The sequence below is a fragment of the Mustela lutreola genome, chromosome 6 (assembly GCF_030435805.1).
Source record: "Mustela lutreola isolate mMusLut2 chromosome 6, mMusLut2.pri, whole genome shotgun sequence".
NCBI classification, from domain to species: domain Eukaryota; kingdom Metazoa; phylum Chordata; class Mammalia; order Carnivora; family Mustelidae; genus Mustela; species Mustela lutreola.
This window is the reverse complement of record NC_081295.1, coordinates 32073379-32090091: the sequence shown is the minus strand read 5'-3', so window position 1 is coordinate 32090091 and position 16713 is coordinate 32073379. Positions and strand designations below refer to the sequence as shown.

Genomic DNA, 16713 nt, shown 5'->3' with positions numbered 1-16713 from the left:
AATTGACTAGTAATGATGTGGAGCATTTTTTCACATCTTTATTTGCCATTTGTATCTTCTTTAGTGAAATGTCTATTTTGCCCATTTTTCAGAATCAGGTTTTTTTGTTTTCATATTATTGAGTTGTAAGAGTTCTTTGTACATTCTAGATATAAGTTTTTTATCAGATATATATTTTACAAATATTTTCTCCCAGTCTGTGCCTGGTATCTCATCTATTTGATAATATCTTTTAAAGAGAAAACGTTTCAATTTTTATTAAGTCCAATTCATCATCTTTTCCCTTTTATGGCATATTTTTGTGAATCCTTGCAAACATTTTACTTCAGAGCAATGTCAACTATAATTTCAAAAATTCTAGAACAGATAGTATTTAATACCTTAAACCTGGGAACAGTTAATTGCACATTAGTGAAATTTTAAGATGATACCAAACTGGATGCCTCAAACGCTCCTGGTGGGAATGCAAAAATCGTATAGTCACTTGGGAAAACTTTGTCAGTTTATTATAAAGCTCAACATACTCTTACTAAACCATTTAGCAATTCCACTCCTACATTTTTTATCCAAGAGCACTGAAAACCTATTTTCAAACAAAAACCTGTACACAAATATTTATGTATTTATTCATTATCACTCCAATCTGGAAACACGAAAGATGTCCTTCAACAGGTGAAAGAATAAACCACCATACATCCATACAATGAAATATTACTCAGTAATAAAACAGAATGAACCACTGATTCAGCAAATAGCACAGATGAACCTTAAAATGATTTTGTAAGTGAAAGAAGCTATACCAAAAGCTACATATTGTAGAACTTCATTTATAGGATATTCTGGAAAAGGCAAAACTATAGGGAAGGGAAACAGATCAGTGATTGTGAGTGAGATAGAGGAAAAGATAGGTTGCCTCCATGACTAAATGGGCCCACACTAAGGAATTCCTTGGGTGATAGAACTGTTCTGTATGCTTTTGATTTCAGTCTTTGTTTGGGACCAAAACAAAGTCAAGTTGAAGATTTAATATCTTCATATTGGCTTATATCATGGGGGTCCTATTTATTAGTCTGTTCTCGACCAGCACACTCTGAAAGATACCTCTTAGTTGACATGTCCTGCCCATTTTTGTGTCCAGGACAAAGCCCAGTCACAGAGGCCCTTCCACTCACCTGGCTTTAGGGAGCTCCCTGTCTAGAGGAGAGAACATGAAGTGACCCTCATGACTTCACATAGAAACCCAGCCAGGAACAAATCAGCCAACACAGATCTGTATTTGTATGTAGAAAAAGAATTACCTATCTTAAAAATAAGGAAACAGTTTGAGCCATTAGAGCAAATGGTCTCCAATAAAAGTGAGTGAATAGGAGGATAGTTTTAAAATTATAATTGTTATCTTTAGTGTGAATTAATAGAGCATAGGATTCACATAACATGGAGAAACTAATTTAAAAAAATTTTAAGGTCTTTGACATTAAAAATACAGTAGCCAAATTCAAAATTTAAATGAAAAAAAGTGTAAGTAACTTAGAAGACAGATGCAAGAAACCTACTGCCTATATAAAATCAATGTGAAAGACTGAAGCTGAAGGAAAGTTAAGGAAATGCTAAAAGTTAATGTACTATTTCAGGAATTCTAAAGAAAAAAACTGACTCAAACTCTTATTCACTTAGAAAAATAAACAATACAATGAAAAATATTTCTGGACATGCAAACATACTTCCTGTAACTCTTCTTAAAAAATATTCAAGACCATATTCCAGTCAAAAACCAAAGAAAGGAAAGTAAATATTTTTAAAAGGGAAAGATGCAATATTCAAGTAACTAGTGACCTGAAGTCAAATTTAAATCTTTACAGACACAGTATTGGTGAAGATGAAAAGGATGGTTAAGGGCAAAAACACAAGTAATATAAAAAAGAAATCAAATCAATAAAACTAAGAATGTAGGGAAAGCAAGGAGTCACAGCCTCACATTACTAAATGGAGGTATAAGGGAACAGTTACAGATGATTTTAGAATTTCTGAACTTGTAAGGGAAAGAAAAAAAGGTAAAAAGGTAAATATTTACCTTTTTTTAAATTTTCCTATTAAAAGATAAAGTCTTTGGACAAGGGATCTTTGTAATGAAAATGTTCTGTATTTTGACTATGGTGGTAGTCACAAGATCTACATAAAATTGCTGAGAATTAAATGCAAACACACACAAGTGCATGTAAAAGTCATGAAATCTGGACAAGGTCTATAGATTGTACCAATGTCAATTTCCTGGGTATAATACTGTACTATAATTATGCAAAACGTTACCACAGTTGGTAACTAGATGAAGTATACATAGGACTTCTCTGTATTATCTTTTATAATTGCATGTGAATCTATAATTATCTTTTTTTTTTTTTTTCCAGAGGGAGGGCACAGAGCCCAGTGTGAGGCTTGATCTCATGACCCTGAGATCAGGACCTAAGCTGAAATCCTGAGATCAAAAGTCGGACGCTTACCAGACTGAGCCACCTAGGCACCCCCTATAATGATCTTTCTTAAAAAAAGTTTAAAAATGCAAGAAAATAAACGAACTTTAATATTAGGAGGAGGGAAGACTAGGGAGAGAAATAAAAGTCAGCTATATGATGTTTGATGTTTAAAAGAGGCAAGTAAAGCAAAATGATGTGGAAAAACTAAACATACGAGGAATAAGGATCTGGCACACAGAAAACTGACAGGGATGGCAATAGTAATATCAGACAGTGTAGACGCCAAGGTAAAAATCATTAAACAGGGGCGCCTGGGTGGCTCAGTGGGTTAAAGCCTCTGCCTTCGGCTCAGGTCATGTTCCCAGGGCCCTGGGATCGAGCCCTGCATCGAGCTCTCTGCTCAGTTGGGGGCCTGCTTCCCCTTCTCTCTCTGCTTGTCTCTCTGCCTACTTGTGATCTCTGTCTGTCGAATAAATAAATAAAATCTTTTAAAAATCATTAAACAAGGCAAAAGGGATATTTTATATTTTGTAAGATGAAAATGCAAACAATTACACACAGGATGAATTCAACCAAATTCAGAGTCACAGTAGAAAACCAATCTATTTTGCTTACTGATTTGTCAATTTTGAGGGAAAAAAGTAATATAGTATGATTAATGTGTCAGGAAAAACAACAGGGAAAGAATGGCTTATCAAAAAAAAAAAAAAAATGTTTTAGAGAGATACCACCTCACACCAGTCAGAATGCCTAAAATTAACCAGTCAGGAAATGACAGATGCTAGCGAGGATGCAGAGAAAAGGGAACCCTCCTACACTGTTGGTGGGAATGCAAGCTGGTGCAACCACTCTGGAAAACAGCATGGAGGTTCCTCAAAAAGTTGAAAATAGAGCTACCCAGCAATCGCACTACTAGGTATTTACCCTAAAGATACAAATGTAGTGATCCAAAGGGGCACGTGCACATGAATGTTTATAGCAGCAATGTCCACAATAGCCAAACTATGGAAAGAACCTAGATGGCCATCAACAGATGAATGGATTAAGAAGATATGATATATATACACAATGCAATACTATGCGGCCATCAAAAGAAATGAAATCTTGCCATTTGCGATGACCTGGAAGGAACTAGAGGTTATTACGCCGAGTGAAATAAGTCAATCAGAGAAAGACAATTATCGTATGATCTCCCTGGTATGAGGAAGTTGAGAGGCAACGTGGGGGGCTTGGGGGTAGGAAAGGAATAAATGAAACAAGATAGGATCAGGAGGGAGACAAACTCTTAATCTCACAAAACAAACTAAGGGTTGCCAGGAAGAGGGGGTTAGGAAGAGGGTGGTTGGGTTATGGTCACTGGGGAAGGTATGTGCTATGGTGAGTGCTGTGAAGTGTGTAAACCTGGCAATTCACAGACCTGTACCCCTGGGGCTGATAATACATTATATGTTAATTAAAAAATTAAAAATTATTTTAAAAAATTTAAAAATGTTTCAGAAAAATGTTTAGATATTTAGAAAAATAAATTTGGAATATTATCATAGCAACCATTCTTCATCTAAATTAATGATACAAAATATCCAATTAGGGGAATTTGTACAAAGTATTTTAATAATCTTGGGGTAGAAACTTAGCAATCATAAAGGCAGAGAATAATAGAACTGACAACATAAGTGTTATAAAAATTTCTGTAAAGCAAAATTTCCCAGAAAAAGCATTAAAGGAATGCACTAAGAAAAAAATATACTATCAAATGGTGTGCCAAGTCACTAGTAGCCACTACATGTAAAGAGCTATTACAAACCAGTAAGACAAAGAGAAACACTTCAGCAGAAAACTAAGTAGATGATGAACATGTAAGTTACAAAAGATGCAAATGACCTTAATTTACAGATATTTAACTCCATCAATAAACAAGATGCAAAATTAAAACAGTAAAAAAAAAAAAAAAAACAGCATTTTTCATCCATAAAATTACTAAAATGTAAAGAATGACTGTATCACCTCGATATAATTCTTCACAGGTCTCTCATGTTTCTGCGTGTCTTGTAAGTGGGGCACTGATAGCCTTTGTTCCAGACTATCTTTTCAAGGAGGTCTATATTTAGCAAACATCAATGGTAGATAAAGTGAGGTTTCCCTTTGGAGAAGAGGGCAGGTCTGTTTATTATCCAGCATAATAAATATAATGCCTCTCCCTAGGACAAAGTTTAGGTGAGTTTATTTGCAGCCCATTATGGAAGATTTGGGTTCCCTAAACTCAGGGTTCCTGTCCTGTAATGAATCTACGGTGTGTGCTTGAGTCATCTCATCCTTACCACATCACCCAGCAGAAAGTGGGGTTCAAGGAAGCAGCACAAGAAAATGAGGATACTCTGGCTACTGTTGTTGCTGTGCCTTGTCTCTGGCCCTGGAGTCTCATGTCTTTTGCCAGTATACATGAAACTGTTGCCTTGCTAGTAGGGTAAAATCTCAAGATCTGTGACAATCCATGGCAATGATACGGCAGCAACAGCATTCTTACAGTGTATAAATTGACTCTTCCAATACCTTTTCAAGAGCAAGATGGCACAATCTATCATAATTTAAAATGTAGGTAGCCTTTGACCTAGCAATTGCTTGTTTAAGCATTTACACTGAAGAAATAAACAAATGTGCTAAAATACACATACAAAATGAATAACAGAAATAAATTTCTATTCTGTAACAGAAATATATTTGAAATAGCTTAAATTTCTATTCTGCAGTAGAAATAAATCTGAAACCGCTTAAATATCAACAGGGAATGAGTTAAATAAATTTTAGGTTATTTCTCACTGAAATACCAGAAAGACTTTCAAAAGATAATATTACATGCGCTGTCACAGAAAGATGTTCATCAATTATTACTAACTGGAAGTTATAGAAAATTCTATATAGTACACTGCCATTTATGAAGCAAATATACACTGATGTACACTGATACACATGTATTTTTAGTGTCTGGAAGAACAAATGATTAATGATGATCCCTGGGAAATGGGGTTATAGACCAGGTGGGCATATTACACTTTCATTTTCTCCTTTAGCTACTTCTGTATTACTTGAAATTTTTTTTGAAGAATGTAGATATCTTTTTTATAATCTAATAAAGTTTCTAAGCATCTATAACGGCAGCACTTGAAAATTCATTACATTTAAGATATCCAGTTGCAATGGTGAAGTAGAAATGGACAAGGGGCTCTCCTGGGTTTCACTTCTATGGGCACTTAGAAACAAGGTACAGAAAGTCCTGAGTCATAGCTGAGGAAAAACACACTACACTTACTAATAACACAATCCAAAGTTAAAGGGCATGCAGATTTTGAACAGCTGCTTTTCTATGTACAACTCTGAGGAGCAACTCTACATGGCAGATTCTGAGGTACCAAGAGAAGGGATTTATTTAGCAATGGTTAATGAATCAACGCACCATGAAATAGGTTAGAAAAAATAATAATTTCAAAAATAGACAAGAAACTTCAAAGGGGTAGGAGGAGGCGAGTGGTAAGGACACCTGGGTGGCTTAGTCGGTTGAGCATTCTACTCTTGATTTTGGCGCAGGTCATGATCTCAGGGTTTGGGGACAGAGGCCCTGCTCTGCAGGTTCGGCTCTGTGCTCATTGCAGAGTCTGCTTGAACCTTCTCTCTCCTCCTCCCTCTGCCCCTCCCCACTGCTGGCATTCTCTCTAAATAAATAAATAAATAAAATCTTTTAAAATAAATAGAAAGATAGAAGGGGGTAAGGAAATCAATTTAACCCCATTAAGTGGGGTTTAGTGATCTACGACATACCAGATACTGTTTGAATCAACAGACATTCAACACATTATAAAACTAGAGTAAGAAAAGCAGCATGGTATCAGCACAAGAAGCCAGAGATCACTGACGAGCAGTTCAGAAAACGTCCTTACCATACACAAGAATCAGGACCTTGGATAAATAGAGTATTTGCTATCGGTAGGGAAAAACAGAATCCAACAAATGATGATGGGGTCAGTGGCTAATAATTTTGGGTGGGGGGAAGCACCTTACTTCATTTCTCACACTAAAATATACTTAAGATAGGTTAAAGACTTTTGGATGAAGACTAAGATCATTAAAAGCACCAAAAGAAAACAGGTGGATATATATTACAGTTCATGTGGCAAAAAGTCTGAGAGGACATCAAAGTTAGCTACGCAAAGTTAAGACAGAATGTTGATCACAGGAAAATCATGATGATGAGGCAGTAGTTAACAATATTTTAAAATGCCATGTACACAGTACTACAAGTGCATTTACTCGATCACAGCATTATAAAGAAGAAATTAACCATTTTCCATAGAGATGACCTCTCCGATTTTCAAGTCAGTAACAGAAGAGAAGCGCGGGATATTGCAGGATTCAGAAAAGCCAAAATTTGAGACAGTTTAAAAAGTTGATACTCAAAAGAGATATGAAAAGAAGGATCCAATTCAATGAGCAGTTAGAGACTGCCTACCACAGAGTGATGCACGTTGCCACGAGGAAGACAAGTGTGCTCTTTCCCCAGTAACTGAGTATCGAACAAAGAACTGTTGGATAGTTGATGTATTAAGAAAACCTCCCTTTACTTAACCAACAGGTATAATATATAGTACAGAACTACAGAGGCATCAAGAGAGCTTTTTAAGGATAAAATGTGCCTGAAATCAAGGACTGCAAGCCAGGAAGCAGTAAAGGCAGCTTGTGTCCTCAAACGAATTGGAACAAACAAGATCACCACCACGCATGGTGTTGAACCCTCCAGGGCAAAAGGCCAACGCCTCTACCTGACCACGGGTTTATATCACCTTGACTTTCTATTTATTCGTATCTTTCAATGAGTGACTGCATCCCGAGGCTATGTGGCAATAAACCTTTGGGAACCATCTAGACAATCCAAAACCACCCCACTGTAAGCATGTTGACCAGGAGGCCACGGGGATCGTCACCATCAACACTACACTCTAAGGGCACCCTTAAACACAGAGGCCAAGGTTGCTGCCGGTATCCTGTTGCAGTCCTGAAGTCATGGGCCTGGTCAGTTAAACACCAACGATGCCAGGGGAAACCAAGGCGACACGCACAGGAGCAACAAGTACACAGGCAGGCAGGTGGCCGACGCGGGACTGCGGGGTCAGCACGGCCGGCTGACAGCGCGATGCAAACAACCCCGGGCAGGGTGGACGCTGGGACAACGCTTCACGCCGTGCAGAGTGGGACAGAGAAGCAGCACCCAAGGCACGTAAGCCGCTCGCAGGTGCCCAGCAAGCTCCGAAAGCGCAGCGCGGGCTTCGGGGGGAGGGGCGACCGGTGGGGAACCTCCGCCCCGCGCCCAGGCTCCCCCAAGCACGGCGCTCCGCCCCGGCCCGGCCCCGCCCCAGCGCCGAAGGAGGGAGACGGAGACCCGCAGGAGGAAAAAGTAAAGGAAGGGCCGTACCCTGCAGGGTCCGGGAGAGGTGCACGCCGTGGGGCTCACCACCGACCCAGGCGGCACCGGGAGACGCCGGCGCGGGGGCGGCTCCCAGAGTCCCGCGCTGCGGCGCGCCTGCGGCGAGGCCGGCCCAGCGCGACCCGGAAGGAACACGCAAAGACCGCGAGGAGGGGCGGGGCCGAGCCAGGGGAGGGGCGGGGCCAGAGGGGAGGCGGAGCGCCGCTCTCGCTGGAGTCCGGCGCTCAGCGGAGGGGAGGAGCTTCCTACTGACTCCCCAGCCCCAGTCGTGCCCTACAAATTGCCCAGTTACTGCCCAGCGGGCAGTGGTTGAAATCCACTGCGGGAATAATCCGTTCCTCGCACCAGCCTGCCATCTGTAGCGTAGTCCTGCTAGGGCTTTTGCTGTCCAGAGTTGGTGGGTCAGGTAATGCATAGGGATTATGGGTGATAAGGTCCTCAGAGCAAAAGTGGAAAATAAATTCTAGGTGCTTTAGAGGCGTAATTCACGGAGTTTGCAAACGTCTTCTGCTCCAGATACAAACCGTCCTGCAAAGTCATTTCCCTCACGTATGGAAACCGTGGCCTTGATCCCTCATGAAACAGATGCTCTCATGTCTCCCTTACTCAGTTACTTTTATTTATTTTCAGTAGATACAATATCAACTTTTTAAAGTTTGCATTATACTGATCTCATTACAAGATTGCTAATGAAATGGAAAAACATTGAATAAAGAGACGTTAACACATTACTTGTTACCTAGTTGCCCCTAAAGAGGAAAATAATAAAAATATTTATAAATTATATATATGAACTGAACTGATACATGATGTGCAATAAAAATGTTATGCAAAACTAGATACTTATAAAAAGAATGTAATGTGCAGCATAAATTGCATGCAAAACTGGACATTTTAAAGCAGTTTGGTTGTTTTCTTTTTTTTTTTTTTTCAAGATTTTTTTTAAGATTAATAATTTGAGAGACCGAGAGAGAGAGAGAGAGAGAGCGCGAGAGCGCACAAGTGGAGGGGTAAGGGTCAGAGGGAAAGAGAGAAGCAGGCTCTCCACTGAGCAGGGAGCCTGATCCGGGGCTTGATCCCAGGATTCTGGGATCATGACCCGAATGGAAGACAGATGCTTGACCCACTGAGCCACCCAGGCATCTCCAAAACTGGACATTTTAAAAAGGACTTGAAGCTTAATCCTCAATTTCCCTTGAGAGTGGGCACCTTAGTGAGTTGCTTCCAGAGAACATGGAAGGGAGGAAAAAGTAGCTTTATTGTGGAGAAACCTGGTAAACACTACATTGGCCAGATAAAAGTTAACACCATCAGTGACAAACCAAGTTGATAGCATGCACCCTGATAATGGTGTGATGAGAAAGACACTTCATAATTATCTTTCTCAAAACCCATAAACCTAGTCTGACCTTGAGACAACATTAGAAAACCCGGAAAAACCTACAAAATACCTGAACAAACTGTCTAGCTAATGGAAAAAATAGAACAAAACAAGTAAAGAAAAACTGAGAAATTGTCACAGACCTGATGCGAACTTGGGTGTTAGGACCACTAAATGTAACATGATATTTTGAATGGGATCCTCAAATGTGAAGTGGATGTTAGTGGGAAAACTAGTGAAATAGGAATGGAATTTAGTTAGCAGTGGTATACTAATGTTGGTGTCTATTACAATATATGATGTTAAGAAATTAGGGGCAAATGGATGAATGGTATATAGAACCTTCTGTACCACCACTGTGACTTTTTGCAAATCCCAAGTCTATTCTAAAATCAAAAGTGAATTACAACTAAATTAATTTATTAATACGTAAATAAAACCTGCTCTTATGATTGCCTGATTTTATGGGTTGATGCCTTTAGGGCACTGAGACCCAGGCTAACTAAAAAAAATTTTCTCATTTCTAATGTTTGAAATAAATAATTTTGAAATAATTTTTTTCTTAAGGTATAAATATAGTCAGAAAAGAACACAAAATATGAATGTAGAGTTTGATGAAAAGTAAAGACACCCATGTATTCACCACTTAGATCAAAACATAGATAATTACTAGCACTCAGAAGCCCCACACTTATTTTCTTAAAACTCTATCTTTCACTCCCCACCAAAGGTAACCATTTCTCTGACTTCTAATACCAGAGTGGTTCTTGCTTTTACATAGTTGGATTCATACATTACAATCTGGCTTCTTTCTCTCAACATTAGGTCTGTGAGAGCTGTTCATGCTGTTGAGTGTAGTGGTAGTTTCTAGAGTTTCTAACGTATAAATACACTGTAACTTATTTATTCTACTCCTGATGGACACTGAGCTGTTTTTTGTTTTGATTATTATAGACAATGCTGTTAAGAACATTCTTGTTCATATGTTTTGTTGCATATCTTTTGAATGCCCCCCCTCCATACCTTTTCATCTCCTTGGTGAATAGATATAATAGTTGAGATATAGCAGTTGGTGCTATTATTTATTTTGTTTAGTGTTTTGGTTTAGTTTTTTTTTTTTTTAAGATACTTAAAAGTGCTTCTTGGAAAGTGTGTAAGGTTTTTTTTTTTAATTTTTTATTTTTTATAAACATATAATATATTTTTATCCCCAGGGGTACAGGTCTGTAAATCACCATGTTCACACAGAAAGTGTGTAAGTTTATATTTAAGGAAAGGGAAAGACTAGGGCAAAGTTCCATTTCTGTGACTAGACTGAATTTTGGTCATCATTGCTCAATCTACCCTCCCTCCAACCTTTTCATCTCAAGTGTCATAGCATTGCCATGCTTCATTTACTGAGCAGAAGAGCCAAGTGGGGCCAAGGAAAAAGAGCGATACTTATCACTTAGTGATGGTGCTGATTTAATGGGTGAACTAATGCCTAGTTATTAAATGGAATGTTGTTTGGAGCTGAATAGCATCCCACGCTGTAACAGCGCTATTACAAATAAAGAAAGTCCCAACAAAGCTTAATTGTGCATAAAGAACCAGCTCAGCAAGCTGGTTATGATCCATTCTATGTTCGCTTCAAAAGTTACAATGTTCTACTTAGATGGGGAGGCGGACAAGGAAGGACCAGGTTCAAAACTCTTCTTTGTCTCTAATTCTTAAAACACTCACCATTATACCCTCCACTGTTTTCAAGTGATTTGTCTTTATCTTAAAATGAAATGTGTACCAATTATAAACTTTCAGTCATATGCATGACAATAAGACACTATATTGGAGGTGAAGCTAGCGTATGCTCTTTACACGGCAGAGAGGACCAAAAATATCTTCACCATGACTCCGTTAGGTTTCCTATCATTGGTTCCCAAGTAAAGTCTTCTGTCAAGTCAAGATCTCTCAGAAAATGCAACTCTATACCTTTCTGCATAACTCAGCCAAAATAATTAGCCTCATTGTGAAATCTTAAGTTAACTAGTTTGTTGAAAAGTGGCTTACCATCAATAATATTAGTCCAAGGGGGCACCTGGGTGGCTCAGTAGATTAAGCCACTGCCTTCGGCTCAGGTCATGATCTCAGGGTCCTGGGATTGAGACCCACATCGGGCTCTTTGCTCAGCGGGGAGCCTGCTTCTCTCTCTCTCTCTCTGCCTGCCTCTCTGCCTACTTGTGATCTCTCTCTGTGAAATAAATAAATAAAATCTTTAAAAAAACATAATGTAAGTCCAAGGTTTTAATATCCCAGTGGCCAAGGAGCATGAATAAGAGCCAATAGGAGTGATCTCTTGGTACACTTTTTTGAACCTCTTAGGGTCTATAACACGTTCTATTTTAATATTAATCTACCATGACATTCACCTAGAAACAGTCACAGCCCTAACTGTGAAACAAAATAACACTTCTAAGCCAAAAGTCCACCCCAAATTCATGTAATCCCAACGCCTGTATTACTGATGGAGAAACTAAGGCTCGGAGAGATTGACTTCTCCAAATCATACTGTCAGACTCTCAATGACACCTGGTTCTCTGGCTTTACATCCAGAGGGTTCTTTTTTTAAAAAAAAAAAATATCATATTACTTTCTGATTTAACAGAAACTTAGCTAGTCTTATTACCATAACCTTGAAGTACCCTGAATACAGTAGAAGAAAATCGAACTTGGGAGTAGGAAGACCTGTCTATCCAGCTCTGCTATGTAAGTAACTCTGTGATCTTGGATAAGTTACAACTTCTCTGAGCTTGTTCTCCCTTCTGTGAAATGTGTCTAACTCATAGGCACTGGAGGGATTTAAAAGAGAGCATATATGTGAAAGCACTTTGTGAGCTATAAAGTAGTATGCAAATGTATGAATATTATTAATATTTATTAAAACATGTGAAAGATAAGAAATTGAATCTTTCCAGCACAAAATTTCAGAATAGAACTTTCACATTCATTCTAGTCTATTCCTTTCAATTGTCACCAGAGGAGAGAAAAGGCTGGAAAGACTGGGTAATTTTTCCAAAGACTTAGGGCAAGTTGCTGGCAAACCAGGACTTGAATTAGGTCTCCCAATTTGCAGTTTCAATAGACTTCTATTATGTTTGATAAGTGAATACTAACTACAAATCAGCAAGTTGGTTTAAAATAATCTGATAAAATTTTAGACTGAATTTACACAGACTTAGAAAGGTTATCTTGAAATACTTTTAAAAGTACTTTTAAGATATATTTAAAAAAAAAACTTTTCAAACTCACAATGTCTGTGCTGTTTTGTCTTATATTATTGCTCCTCCTATAGCTTGGATCATTTACTTATTCCTTTTCCTGTAGCTTGGATCATAACTAAGCATTAATAAAACATTGCCTGTGGGGGCACCTGGGTGGCTCAGTCGGTTAAGCCTCTGCTTTCCGATCAGGACCCTGAAGTCCTGGGATTGAGCCCCACATTGAGCCTCACATTGGGCTCTCTGCTCAGTAGGGAGCCTGCTTCCTCCTCTCTCTCTCTCTCTCTCTGCCTACTTCTCTGCCTACTTGTGATCTCTGTCAAATAAGTAAATAAAATATTTAAAAATAAATAAATAAAATAAATAAAACATTGCCTGTGGTTAGGGCCTGGTGGGTCAGACAGTTAAGCATCTTTGACTCAGGTCATTAACCAAGGGATCCAGACCTGAGTTGGACGCCCTGCTTGGTGGGGAGTCTGCTTCTCTCTCTCTCTCCCTCTCTCTTTTTCTCTCAAATAAATAAATAGATAAATCTTAAAACACACACACACACACACACACACACATTGTCGGTGGTTGAAAATAATGTTGGAGAACAACCACCTAGATACAAAGGACAAAACAGACCTCTTCCTGAAGTAACTTCCTGCCCATGCTCCTAGGAGGATGGAAAATGCAGCCACAAAAATGACGCTCATGGGCAGGGTCTCAAGTAAAGCCAATTGAGGCTACAATCTGTTTTCTTCTTACTTTTTCTTTTTTTAAGTGAAGATGCTTTTGAAAGAATTCTTATGCATGTGTGTTAGACAGAACTCTGTGGTCTATTCACAGAGTGACACGGCAATCAATAGAAAAAAAGCAAAGGTTTTCTGTCAACACAAGTAAAACAAATACCTGAGAGTTTCCATATTAATGTTCCATATAATTCAGTCCTTAGTGGGAGATTCGAGAGGACTGGGTCATCCAGATAAACACTCATCATTCACCCATTTATTTGTGCCCTTAACAACAGTGAACGTCCCTTCCCTACTGTAATATAATCTGTGTATTTAAAACAAAGAATGAAAATACCATTTCCCAGGTAGCCCAAATCCTTTGGAATGCAAACAAGTTCATCCTGTTTTTGTTATTGAGCCATAAATATGTTCCCCATTTAGTTAATATGAGTAATCAAATGTATATAGAAAATACAAATGACTCAAGAATTATATATTAAGTATAATTTAAAATGAAATCTTTACAATTGCTGAAACTTTATTGTAAAGCATCCCCAAACCAGTACCCTTTGCTGATGCACTTCTTTGATCCAGCATTTCTGTATCTCCCATGGGTGTTATGTGAAAGAGCAAAGGTAATCTGGCAGAAAGCTCTCTAAAAGCACAGCTTTAAATATCATTCTTTAAGGAGCACCTGAGGCTCAGTTGGTTAAATGGGCTCCCTTCTCAGTGGGGAGTCTACTTTCCCTCTGCCAGTCCCCCACCCCTGCTCCCCTGCTCATGCTCTCTCTCTCTCTCTCAAATAAATAAATCTATATATATATATATATATATATATATATATATATATATATATATATATATAATTTTTGAGATACCCCAACTGTTTGGGGTTTCTTGGTTCTATTCCTCATAGTCCCTTACTGGGAAAAATTCCTCTATTTCAAAGTCATTTAAAAAAGAAACAGAAAATAAATTTACTAATGACTTGCCTCCCCCAGCCCCCACGTTATAAATTGGTAGAAAGTTCCCAAAATTTTGAGAAGAAATTGACTTTTCTTCAATATGTTCTCAGAATGTTACTGAAGACAAAGCTCTCTATTATATACTCTCCTCTAGCTAGTTTTTTCCTTGCTTATCATTTCAGCCTTTAATGGCAAGAGATTTGATTGCTTTCGAGTAGGGGTCTTTTCTTCCAAATCAAATGACTCATAGAGCAAGTCAGTAAGAGAGAAGGGTGAGCAGCCAGGATGGCCTGCTGGCAGCGTTCCTCCTTCCGCCCGCCTCCTGGCCTCCTGCCCCCTGGGAACGCCTCTGGCTGCCAAGACAGCACAAACAACTTGGAGATGGGCCAGACAAGATTTAACGATGGTCAGTTGGGATCAATCTTTTATGGAACTGGGCACTTTATTTACTATTTACTAAGTAGATTGCTATTCATATATTGTTGGACTAGCTTATGGGATGAGATGTCTTGAGCTAATTTCATATTTGTATGTCCTATTTCCCTAATAGTGAATATTTTTCCATAGCCTTTAGTGCAGCTGGAAAACAAGTTTAATGCAATCACTCAGAAGTACCTCTTTAGAGAACAAACACAAGTGTTTGAGATTCAGATGAGTCTATGATCTACTTTCTTTGAAGGTCATATTTTGAAATTGGAAGGAGCCACCTTAATATTTCTATGGGCAATATTAGTATTTTATTCTTCCACTAATAACTGATGTTCATTTAGACTGAGAGTTGGAGTTCACATACAAATTGTGCTTGGTGTTTTTTTCTATTCCAATTTTGTCTGTGCCTCCAACTACAGACAGAATCCAAGCAGGCATTCTTTTATGGAATACCTGACAAATACAATTTAGGTAAAAATGGTAGAAGTTCTATAGGCCAATACTTCTAAAACTTTAATGTGCAATGGACTATTTCTCAGCCATGAGAAAGGAAGATATTTTTTCATTTGTGACAACATGAAAGGGCTTCGAGCACATTATGCTTAGTGAGATGAGTCAAACAGAGAAAGACAAGTACTGTATAATCTCACTTATATATGGAATTTTTAAAAAGCTAAACCTGTAGGGGAAAAAAATATCAAATATTGTTACCAGGGAATGGAGTGGGGAGGATTCAAATGCTGTTCAAGGATACAAACTTGTAACAGGTAGTAAAGAAACCATAGAGATCTAATGCACAGTGTCATGAATATAGATAATAATGTTATACCATAATTATATAATGGGATAAATTTTGCTACATTGACCATCATATTACAATATATAAATGAGCCAAAGCAATACGTTGCACACCTTGTTACATGTCCAATTTATCCAATAAAAAAAAAAAAAACCTTTAATGTGTCTATGAATCTTCTGGAAATCATGTTAAAATGTAATTCTCATTATAGGTGGAGCCCGAGTTCTGAACGAATCACAAGCTCCGAGATGATCTAGATGCTGCTGAACCCTGCAATCCACTTCCGGTAGAAAGCTCTAGGCCATTTCTCTGCGGAGTACTTTATCTCAACGTGAGGGCTTACCATGAGCAGGTACTCATGTTACAAAGCAATACCTCAATGTCAATGGTGACTCGAATAAAGTAAATGGATAGAATCTTGTTGAACATTTGTGTTGACTTCTTTTGATGGCTTTAGATTTCCTTCAGAATAAGGATAAATAATGTATATTCCCTTTCGGTTTTACTGATAGGGCAGATACAAGAGAAAAATCTATGACGTGTTGGCGTAAGTGGGCATCTCTTAAGTCTCAGGAGACTGTGGCAAACCCACCTTGCAAGGTAATTGAGAAAGCCAGCAGCCAATATTAGAATAGTTTGGGGGATAAAATTCTGGCATATACCAACGCTGCATGAGCTTGGCCAATTTCACTTTCTGTACGTCAAAGTTCTCCACCAGTAGTGTCATGTCTCCAGCTGCTGTTCCGCTCCATTCTGGCTTTGTTTTCACCCAGTTCAAGTGCAGCAGGGAAATAAGGGCATAAGAAAAACATCAGATTTGTTATTCACAGCAACAGCTCCAAGCCCAGACAGCTCCAAAGTAAATCTGAGCAAGGTCTTGCTGTGACTTTGTGACCAAAGACTTAATGTTCTCATACCATTAGTGGGCTCTGGCACTTTATCAAACCTGTGATATTGACTAACTACCAGTAATTGCTGATTTATGGGCAAAGTTTTCTCAGCCTTGTTTTCTTCAGGACTCTAATATACCTTTCTCTTCTGGAAACATGTTGAATCAGTCAGTTCACGTTCTCTGTGAGCTTTGCTGTTGACATATCTAAATAGAGGACATCTTGCCCTTTTACCTATTGCTGTTGAGATGACTTTGTAGGACTTAACTTCTCTTAGCTCTTAAGAAAGAAATCCACACTTCTATGCATTCAGGGAGGGCAATTAACAGAATACA

At 38.5% G+C, this 16713-nt stretch overlaps 1 protein-coding gene across 1 annotated transcript in view; it reads right to left on the bottom strand.

The window, feature by feature from the left end:
- FBXL4 (F-box and leucine rich repeat protein 4) overlaps nt 1–8077 on the bottom strand; it is a 78399-nt gene extending 70322 nt beyond the window's left edge. The window contains exon 1 of the mRNA XM_059177028.1: nt 7933–8077. The gene's annotated coding sequence lies outside the window, so the exon portion shown is untranslated. The remainder of the gene's footprint in view (nt 1–7932) is intronic.
- Nucleotides 8078–16713: the final 8636 nt, after the last annotated feature.